Source organism: Macaca fascicularis, chromosome 14, assembly GCF_037993035.2.
Source record: "Macaca fascicularis isolate 582-1 chromosome 14, T2T-MFA8v1.1".
In the NCBI taxonomy this organism is placed as follows: domain Eukaryota; kingdom Metazoa; phylum Chordata; class Mammalia; order Primates; family Cercopithecidae; genus Macaca; species Macaca fascicularis.
In genome coordinates, this window is record NC_088388.1 from 28,899,580 (window position 1) to 28,909,817 (window position 10,238).

Genomic DNA, 10,238 nt, shown 5'->3' on the forward strand with positions numbered 1-10,238 from the left:
GGAATAGCAGACTCATTTAACACTTGCTTCTCTTTTTATGCACTTTATTGTGCACACCCCAAGTTACACAGATCCAGCCTTCCTACCATCTAGCTTACGGGAAGAGGCAGTTGAGCAAGCTGTTTGGCAATCCAGTTCAACTTCTGAAAAAACCAGGAACCAATGTGGCCCCTCAAACGGCCACCTTGCCTGACAGCCTTTGAATAACAGTGGGTCTTTTGACAGCCACCTCGGATGTTCTGAAAAGGGGGCAGGTATTCACCACCTGGTAACTTCTCAGAAGCAGCTCCAGGGGCCAAAGCAGAGGACTAAGCCCAGAGAGGTGGTGTTCCCCTTCAACAGACAACCTTCAAAAGGTGGGTAGCACCTCACGCCCACCTGTGTTAACTGTCAGCTGGCCACAAGAGAGAGTGCAGCGGTGGGAATGCCCCTGTTATCTCCAGCTTTCATCGCCTGTGGTAGAGAGAAGCTGCTCTTGTGGGCTGAAAGGGATGGGTTTCAAGGTTTTCTTGGCCTTTGATGTCAACTCTTCACCGCCACAAGATAAGCACGTGCCATCTGTTGTGCAGCAAGGTGTCTAAAAGGTGAGCGAGACAGACACATACAGGTATTTGTCATTGGCACTACATAATGGAGATGAACCTGCTCTCTCCAAAAGAACATTGAGCTCACCTTCTAGAAAGTATAAACAAAGGCTATTTACTTCTCTTAGCTATAAAAGTAAATACTTAACTGAGGCAATGGGTCAAACTAGTGTTTTCTTGGATCACCACTGAGTTCCTTGAGGTATTGCATTGACTTCTCTTCCTTGTGCCAAAATCTGCCTCTCCATGATGTTATAAAGTATTCCTTTTTCCTGCTCCCGCATCTCACCTAAGTTGTTGCTGAACATGTGGTAGACCTCGATTGATACTTTGTATTTTCTTAATACTTTCTATTTTGACCAATGATTGTTTTTAAATGTAATGACTATGCTATTTGGAGAAAATGAACATGTGGGCACACTTTTTTGCAAAATTATTTCATCTCTCATTCTAAACTCTTGTAAAGGCATTGAACGGATTATTTATTTGATATAGAGCATATTCAAGCTTAATTTCAGCACAATGAGAAGTAAGCACTTTGGGTGCCATCTGTGTGAAACTCTTTATGAATCTTGCAAATGGAGGACAATAGCTAAATAAGATATAATAGACTTGTTCAGGAGTCATTATGTCAGTGAAGACATTTTCAGAAAACAAACATTATGACCAGCACTGTGCATTGTCCCTGACATACAAGGGACTCACGTGTCCTTACTTGTTTTTCAACACAGAAGCATCTTAAGTCCAGCACCCAAACCTTCATCTGCGACTAGCACATATCCTTATATTTTTTTTATCTTAAATTAAAACTCCTGCTCCTGAGCTCTGTGCACCTGCACATGAGAGACCAGATGTTCAGCTGTTTGAACACAAAACAACAACCAACACAGACCTCTATATGTTACACTTACACTTAGTGGATCAGTAAATAGGGAAAGCAGAAGCAGTGCTATAGGCAAAGCCCACAGGCCAGAACGATAAAAAGGAATAAACAGTGGAGTTAAGACAAATTCTGTATGTTTTTCCCCTGAGAAAGGTCAGCAGATTCAACTTCAGAAAAACAAAAAGCCAACCCAGACTAATCTGTGGAACTTACTGACATTCGGAAATAGCTGTCTTCACAGCCAGGCGCGGTGGGTCACGCCTGTAATCCCAACACTTTGGGAGGCTGAAGCAGGTGGATCACCTGAGGTCAGGAGTTCAAGACCAGCCTGACCAACATGATGAAACCCCGTCTCTACTAAAAATGCAAAAATTAGCCAGGCATGGTGGCGAGCACCTGTAATCCCAGCTACTAGGGAGGCTGAGTCAGGAGAATCACTTGAACCTGGGAGGCAGAGGTTGCAGTGAGCCGAGATTGTGCCACTGCACTCCAGCCTGGGTGACAGAGTGAGACTCTGTCTAAAAAAAGAAAAAATAAAATAGCTAGCTTCACTACAAAAAATATATATGTACACACATACTACATATGTAGTTTGCATATATGTATTTTATATATATATATGTACAAAAACACTGAGTCATCAGAAATCATTAGAGCCAATATGTCAAAAACAGGATGACATTATAACCAAAAATTTAAAGAAAGGCATAAAATATTTTTCAGGAACTGAAGCCTCTTCAGAAACCAGTTGACTTTCATTTTCCAAGGCTACATCCTCTACAAGTCCAAGACACCAACCTCTTAAACCCAAAGGACTTAAGAAACCGTTTTTCCAAAGACATCTGATACAGTGATTTTTTTTAATGCCTCAATCTGTATATGATTCAAATGGTTTCTAGGCTCCCCCATCCTTGGGCAGGGAGTGGCCTGGAGGAGAGAAGAAAACGAGAATAATTAGTGGCTTATTTCTGCCTGGTTGTTAAACACCCTAATTATTTCAGGCATCATTACCACCACTGCTCATAAGCCATCCTTTGAAAATACTTTTCAATCTAAATGAAAATTGATGCGAATTTCTTTTTGAGAATATAGCCAATATTAACACAATTTGGAGAGCTATTGGATTTACTTTTTCAATCTTAAGAGGGATGTCAATATTCTATGTGCACATGATGGAGGTAAAAATCTACTATCATCTGAACTGGAACCAACCAAAAAATCTCTTCAGAAAGATTATACATTTTTGCAGACATAAAAGTACTATAATTATATATCATGTACCATAACCTTCGTTACTAATTTGACATTATTCTGACACTAAAATGTCTTCCTGTATTCCTTCATGCAAAATTTACTTACTTTAGAATTATATTTTTGGGTCTTTTCTTCCCCACTTTTGTACTAGTTAGAATAACTTTTTCTGATTGTTATCTCTATAAATCAACATTCTGGCGCAGCCTGTGCAGACATTTTTCATTAGTTTCTTTACCGTAAATTCAATGGATTAATAAATCATGACATTAATTATCTGTTTCTATAACAAAATGTTAACAAAGAAACCAGACACCAGATAAATATTAGTTGAAAGAATATGAATTTTAATGTGATCCATTTCTGCAGTACTCAACCTGGGTTTTCTAAGTAAATGAAGTCAGAGATGAAAACCATAATGTGCAAAACCCAGAGCTTACTAAGGAGCAAGAGTGAACAAGATTTCGCCTTTGCCCTTGAGGTTGAGAGAAAACATGTACACAAATTACTACAATACAAAGTGGAATGTGATGAGTGCCAAGAGTGTTACAGAATCATACCAAGGCTCTGCAGAGGATGAAACGACACCTGGTTGGGAGAATCTGAAAGGTTCATGAAGGAAGTGACCCCTGGGATGCATCTTAAAGGATGAGCAGAAATTCCCTGGGCAGAAATGAGGGGTGACCATCCAGAAAGAGAGAACAATAAGAAGAAAGGCATTAGGTGGAAGGAAACACTCAGGAGCCACCTGTAGTCAGGTTTGTTGGTATCTTGCGGTGCATGAGAATGAGTCCTTGAATGCTAAATTGATACTTTTTAATAATTTAATAGAGAATAAGCAGCTAGTAGCAGTTTTTTTCTAAAAAAAAAAAAAATAGGATAGCTACACAAAGATTCATATAGAACATGCTAGAATTTAGAGAATAGAGGCATTTAGAGACTAATTAGAAAATAAGAAGGCTTCCAAAGGAGATAAGTAAAAATAGGCTGGGCGCAGTGGCTCACGCCTGTAATCCCAGCACTTGGGAGGCCAAGGCAGGCAGATCACGATGTCAGGAGTTCGAAACCATCCTGACCAACATGATGAAATCCCGTCTCTACTAAAAATACAAAAATTAGCCAGGTGTGGTGGCATGCACCTGTAATCCCAGCTACTCAGGAGGCTGAAGAAATGCTTGAACCTGGGAGGCAGAGGCTGTAGTGAGCCGACGTCGTGCCACTGCACTCCAGCCTGGGCAACAGAGGAAGACTCCATCCCCGCGCTACCTCCCCCCCAAAAAAACACTAGAATTGAGAGAACAGAGGCATTTAGAAACTAATTAGAAAATAAGAGGGCTTCCAAAAGAGGTAAGTAAAAACAAAGGCCTGAATCATGGCAGGCAGAATACAAAGGGGAGATTGAAATCAAAAGGTTATTTTTGCCTCTGCAAAATGGCTCTGGCCACTAGTGTGGTGCTATACACAGGATGGAGGAATATCTGGGTGAGAAAGAGGTGCTGCTTTAGAGTACAATGTTCCGAACATATGAGTGACTTGTGCATGCACAAGGGAGCCCTCTCCAGAGAAGACTCAACACACTAATGCATTTCTTCCGTTTCTCAGTGTCAGAGACCCTAGAACTTACCTAGCTACAACTGGGTCACACCTGAGGCTTTCTCCAGCATGATAAGAATACCCAAGACCCTCTTTCAATGCACCCAGTCTCTATTGCTCATTTATTCAGCATCGTAAACTCATGTGTTTTCCATCAATATGCACTATACTCAACATTATAAAGGATAAGACACTGTGTTCATCTCCATGTTCTAATAGTCTGGTGCTGATGCAACTCTGGCAGAGAAGGATGTGTTTTCTTGGTGTTTACCTCTTTTAAAAAAAGGAAATGACTTTTTCTGCAAAGTTAAAATAAGAAGAAATTTTAAAAACAAAATATTACACACATTGCAATAAAAATACACAAGATAAAGTTGAGGCAATCTCAGAAAATAGAGCAAGCAAATCAAAATAGGAAAACATTACAGTAGCAACATAAGAAGTTCAACATCTAAAAAGTGGACAGTCTGGAAAGATAATAAAGAGGAAATGGAAGGAAGAAAAAATTTCAAGAAAATTTCCCAAAACTGAAAGATCTAGATTTCCAGGCTAAGAGGCTACTGAGTACTTTGCACAAAGGATGAAAATAGACCTATGCCAACACATATCACCATAATCAGAATACGGAGAATATAAAATTGAGATCATAGAAAATTCCAAAGAGAAAAAGCCAAAAAGCCCTGTGCAATCTGGCCCTGCTCACCCCTCTAGGTTCACCTCTTCTCAATCACCTCCTCCTAAGGCCAGCTCCCTTTCCACCCATATTCCCTCAACTATAAGTCAAAACCACATATCTCTTCTGTTTAAAACCCTCTCATGGCTTACACTGCACTCAGAATACATCAAATACAAAGAAAACAGGGGAATTAGGCTTTAAGTCTGCCTCTAAAGTTTGATAACTCTTACGAGCATTAACATTCTTAATGAATGGATAAAGGATTCTGCTTTACAGACAGCAACAAAAATGAAATTGTTCTTCCTACCTACTTCATTTTTCCTTTTTAGTTCTCCTTTGGTCCTAAGTCCACATGTTTTAGTGCACAATGTTGGCAATATTGAAATGGCTCCATTGTCTGGGGAATATACCCTGGCTCTTGGTCTCAGTTGAGAAAAAATTTAGGACACGGACACACATGAGGCGTGGGTTCAGAAGCAGAAAGTTTAATAGAAAAAGAAAAGAGAGAGAAAATGCTTCCTCATGTTGAGAAAGCAGGTTGAAGAGGGTCTCTTTTGTGGCAGAAGGCAATCAGTTTTGTACAGAAGGCTGAAGAGGCAGTGACTGATTTACATAGGCCTCAGGGGATTGGGTTGACCAGGTGTGCCATTTACCTAGCTCAGGAAAAGACTCGCCCACCCACCGTAGTCTTCTATTATGCAAATGCGGTCTCCATCTGGTGGCAGCCATGATGGTTGTACATGTGGTTTTATCTGGAGGCTGCCATGACACCTGGCACACATGGTGACAGAGAAAAGAGGGTGGGAGATGCCATATTGGGTGGACCTGGCTTTTAGCCCCAGGCATTGGCATATCAATGCTTGCAGGTCTGATTTTTCAAGCCACTTTTTGTTAGAAATGTTTTAGGGGTTGCTTTTTATTAAAGGAAAATTCCAAGAACGTTCACCCTGTCTAGCTGCCTAAAAATAGTTTCTTTTTATTATTTTATTTTATTTTATTTTTATTATACTTTAAGTTCTAGGGTACACTGTGCACAACGTGCAGCTTTGTAACATATGTATACACGTGCTATGTTGCTGTGCTGCACCCATTAACTCGTCATTTACATTACGTATTTCTCCTAATGCTATGCCTCCCCCTGCCCTCTACCCCATGACAGGCCCGGTGTGTGATGTTCCCCACCCTGTGTGTCCAAGTGTTCTTATTGTTCAATTCCCACCTATGAGTGAGAACACGTGGTGTTTGGTTTTCTGTCCTTGGGATAGTTTGCTCAGAATAATGGTTTCCAGCTTCATCCACGTCCCTACAAAGGACATGAACTCATCCTTTCTTAAGGCTGCATAGTATTCCATGGTGTATATGTGCCACATTTTCTTAATCCAGTCTGTCACTGATGGACATTTGGGTTGATTCCAAGTCTTTGCTATTGTGAACAGTGCTGCAATAAACATACATGTGCATGTGTCTTTATAGCAGCATGATTTATAATCCTTTGGGTATATACCCAGTAATGGGATGGCTGGGTCAAATGGTATTTCTGGTTCTAGATCCTTGAGGCATCACCACACGGTCTTCCACAATGGTTGAACTAGATTATAGTCCCACCAACAGTGTAAAATTTCCTATTTCTCCATGTCCTCTCCGGGCACCTGTTGTTTCCTGACTTTCTACTGATCACCATTCTAACTGGTGTGAGATGGTATCTCATTGTGGTTTGATTTGCAGTTCTCTGATGGCGAGTGATGATGAGCATTTTTTCTTGTGTCTGTTGGCTGCATAAATGTCTTCTGTTGAGGAGTGTCTGTTCACATCCTTTGCCCACTTTTTGATGGGGTTGTTTGATTTTTTTCTTCTAAATGTGTTTAAGTTCTTTGCAGATTCTGGATATTAGCCTTTTGTCAGATGGGTAGATTGTAAAAATTTTCTCCCATTCTGTAGGTTGCCCGTTCACTCTAATGGCAGTTTCTTTTGCTGTGCAGAAGCTCTTTAGTTTAATTAGATTCCATTTGTCAATTTTGGCTTTTGTTGCTGTTGCTTTTGGTGTTTTAGTCATGAAGCCTTTGCCCATGCCTATGTCCTGAATGATATTGCCTAAGTTTTCTTCTAGGGTTTTTATGGTTTTAGGTCTAATATTTAAGTCTTTAATCCATCTTGAATTAATTTTTGTATAAGGTGTAAGGAAGGGATCCAGTTTCAGCTTTCTACATATGACTAGCCAGTTTTCCCAGCACTATTTATTAAATAGGGAATCCTTTCCCCATTTCTTGTTTTTGTCAGGTTTGTCAAAAACCTGGTTGTAGATGTGTGCTACCATTTCTGAGGGCTCTGTTCTGTTCCATTGGTCTATATCTCTATTTGGGTACCAGTATCCTGCTGTTTTGGTTACTGTAGCCTTGTAGTATAGTTTGAAGTCATGATGCCTCCAGGTTTGTTCTTTTGGCTTAGGATTGTCTTGGCAATGCGGGCTCTTTTTCAGTTCAATATGAACTTTAAAGTAGTTTTTTCCAATTCTGTGAAGAAAGTCATTGATAGCTTAATGGGGATGGCATAGGATCTATAAATTACCTTGGGCAGTATGGCCATTTTCATGATATTGATTCTTCCTATCCATGTGCATGGTATGTTCTTCCATTTTTTTGTGTCGTCTTTTATTTCGTTGAGCAGTAGTTTGTAGTTCTCCTTGAAGAGGTCCTTCACATCCCTTGTAAGTTGGATTCCTAGGTATTTTATTCTCTTTGAAGCAATTGTGAATGGGAGTTCACTTGTGATTTGGCTCTCTGTCTGTTATTGGTGTATAGGAATGTTTGTAATTTTGCACATTGATTTTGTATCCTGAAACTTGGCTGAAGTTGCTTATCAGCTTAAAGAGATTTTGAGCTGAGATGATGGGGTTTTCTAAATACATAATCATGTCATCTGCAAACAGGGACAATTTGACTTCCTCTATTCCTAATTGAATACCCTTGAAAAGACATAAACTTAACTGCTGTTGGGGGTGTTGGATGACGATACTCATATAGCGTTAGCGTTAGAATATAGCGTTAGAATATGAGTATTGAGATTACCTCTATTAATGGAGGTCCCATAGATCATAACTATGACAGTAGAGTTTGATACCTGTTAGTTACACCAATGGATTGTAATACCAATTTGCCTCCACTAGACGTCGCTGTACATTATCAGAAACATTCATATAAAAGTAACATTCCTTTTAGGAAAAGTAGCATTGGATTGTGTGGCTAGAATAACTTTAATGTTAACCTTGGCTACATTTTTCCTTCAATTATCAATCCTTTCATGACTTCCACAGAAAATCTCTCTCCTTTATAACCTTCTTTGCGTAACCAGGTTGTGACACATTACCAAACCCAATAAGAAGTTCTAGCAAACTCAGTGAAAGTAAAACTTTCATGCTTCCCTTTTGTTGGCAGCTATCATCCCTGCTATAAGGATGATAATTAAGCAAAATATTACACCAGTGGAAACTCTCTGTCCAATATTTCCATTAAAAAGTGCTACTGGCCGGGTGCAGTGTCTCATGCCTGTAATCCCAGCACTGTGGGAGGCTGAGGTGGGTGGATCACCTGAGATTGGGAGTTCAAGACCAGCCTGACCAACATAGAGAAGCCCCATCTCTACTAAAAATAACAAATTAGCCAGGTGTGGTGAAGCATGCCTGTAATCCCAGCTACCAGGGAGGCTGTGGCAGGAGAATCGCTTCAACCCAGGAGATGGATGCTGCGGTGAGCTGAGATCGTGCCATTGCACTCCAGCCTGGGTAACAAAAGTGAAACTGCACCTCAAAAAAAAAAGTGCTACTGTGTATAGCTCTACTACAAATAGTAGAGTGAGTAGAGCAATTCCTGCAAGTGTGGTGTAAGTAGATCATTTCCATCTAAAATTTTACTTGCTAAGATATAGAATTTCCCTTTGGGGATCTATGAAGCTCTTTGGTTCTATTTTCCTAAACAAAGAAACCTCTGGGTTATGGGCACCCTATTCACTCTCATTACCTGGCAGAATTTACAGGATAATTGCCCAGAACTAGCATATTGATCTAGATTTTCACATTACCCATCCCTTTTTGTTTCTTCCAAACTGCAGGAGATCTCCACTTGATTCGCAGGAATAAGCAGGGTTAGTCAAAAATGTAGGCAAAAAGCTGAAAAACAATTAATGAAACTAGGATTTAATGACAAATGTATGATAAGCTTTGGAGCATAATGATAAGCTTTAGAGCATGGTTTCTCTCTGTAGTCCTCATTTTTGGTAAAAACAAATTATGATAGTATCGTGTTGTTTGTAGTAACCTTTAATCTTATATTTGGCCTGATTATTTGCATAAAGTGCAGTAAGAATAATTATTTCTATATAAGCCTTTTGGATTGGCTTTGATGGCACTCTGTTTCAAAGGAAATCTCAGATAAAACATCTTAAAGTCAAGCCCAGCCATGAGTTTGTATCCTGTGAGTTGGGTGATCCTTTTCTCTTGAGGTCTCAAGATAAACTTGGAGCTCCTGGACCTGTTAGAAAGTGACATTCTTTACTGACCACAGGTTAGGAATCCTGTGCGGGGTCCATGTAGACAAGGGGCAAGGTCAGTTCTCCCCAAGAGGCTTTTATTGACATTGCAAGTAAAGATTGGCTCTTTAAGGGAAGCATACCCTTCCAGTCAAAGTCTTGGTAAAATAACTAGCTTTTTGAATTGTGTCCTGTTGAAAAAGAAAAATGGATTCTTATTGCACAGATGCAAACAACTATATTTCCACAAATTAAGAGTATTCACAGGCAGTTTTCAACTTCTTGAGGAACCAGGCAGACAGAAACAAACATGCTCCAAATTTTGTTTGCTGGAGTATACCTTACTCAATTATTAAAGGCCATAAATAGTTCAAAATAAGTTTACTTAACTCTGAAAAACAAAACAAGGATCAGCAATATTCCAAGTAAAAGTCAAAAAGATTGCTTTAACTTTCCCAGTGTAGTCCATTTAGTTAACTCTTGTATTGCTTGACATTCATGAACATTTCAGTTCTTCATGAGTCCCACACATTCTTTCTCTATTCCAATGTTACAATCTTCAAGGCTATTAAAAACTCACATTTGAGAACACCTGCTAAAGTTTTATAGCTTGATTATAACCCACCCTTTAAAAAAGAAGGAACAAAGCAAAACAAAATGATCTTTGAATGGCAAATTTTCTAGGATAGTTACAGTTAAAAATATGACTGACAGGATGGGTGCGGTGGCT

At 39.6% G+C, this 10,238-nt stretch overlaps 1 long non-coding RNA gene across 1 annotated transcript in view; it reads right to left on the reverse strand.

Moving 5' to 3' along the window:
* Positions 1-9,812, reverse strand: part of LOC135967029 (uncharacterized) — a 121,715-nt gene extending 111,903 nt beyond the window's left edge. Inside the window, exon 1 of the long non-coding RNA XR_010580827.2 lies at positions 9,062-9,812. This is a non-coding gene — a long non-coding RNA (uncharacterized lncRNA). The remainder of the gene's footprint in view (positions 1-9,061) is intronic.
* Positions 9,813-10,238: the final 426 nt, after the last annotated feature.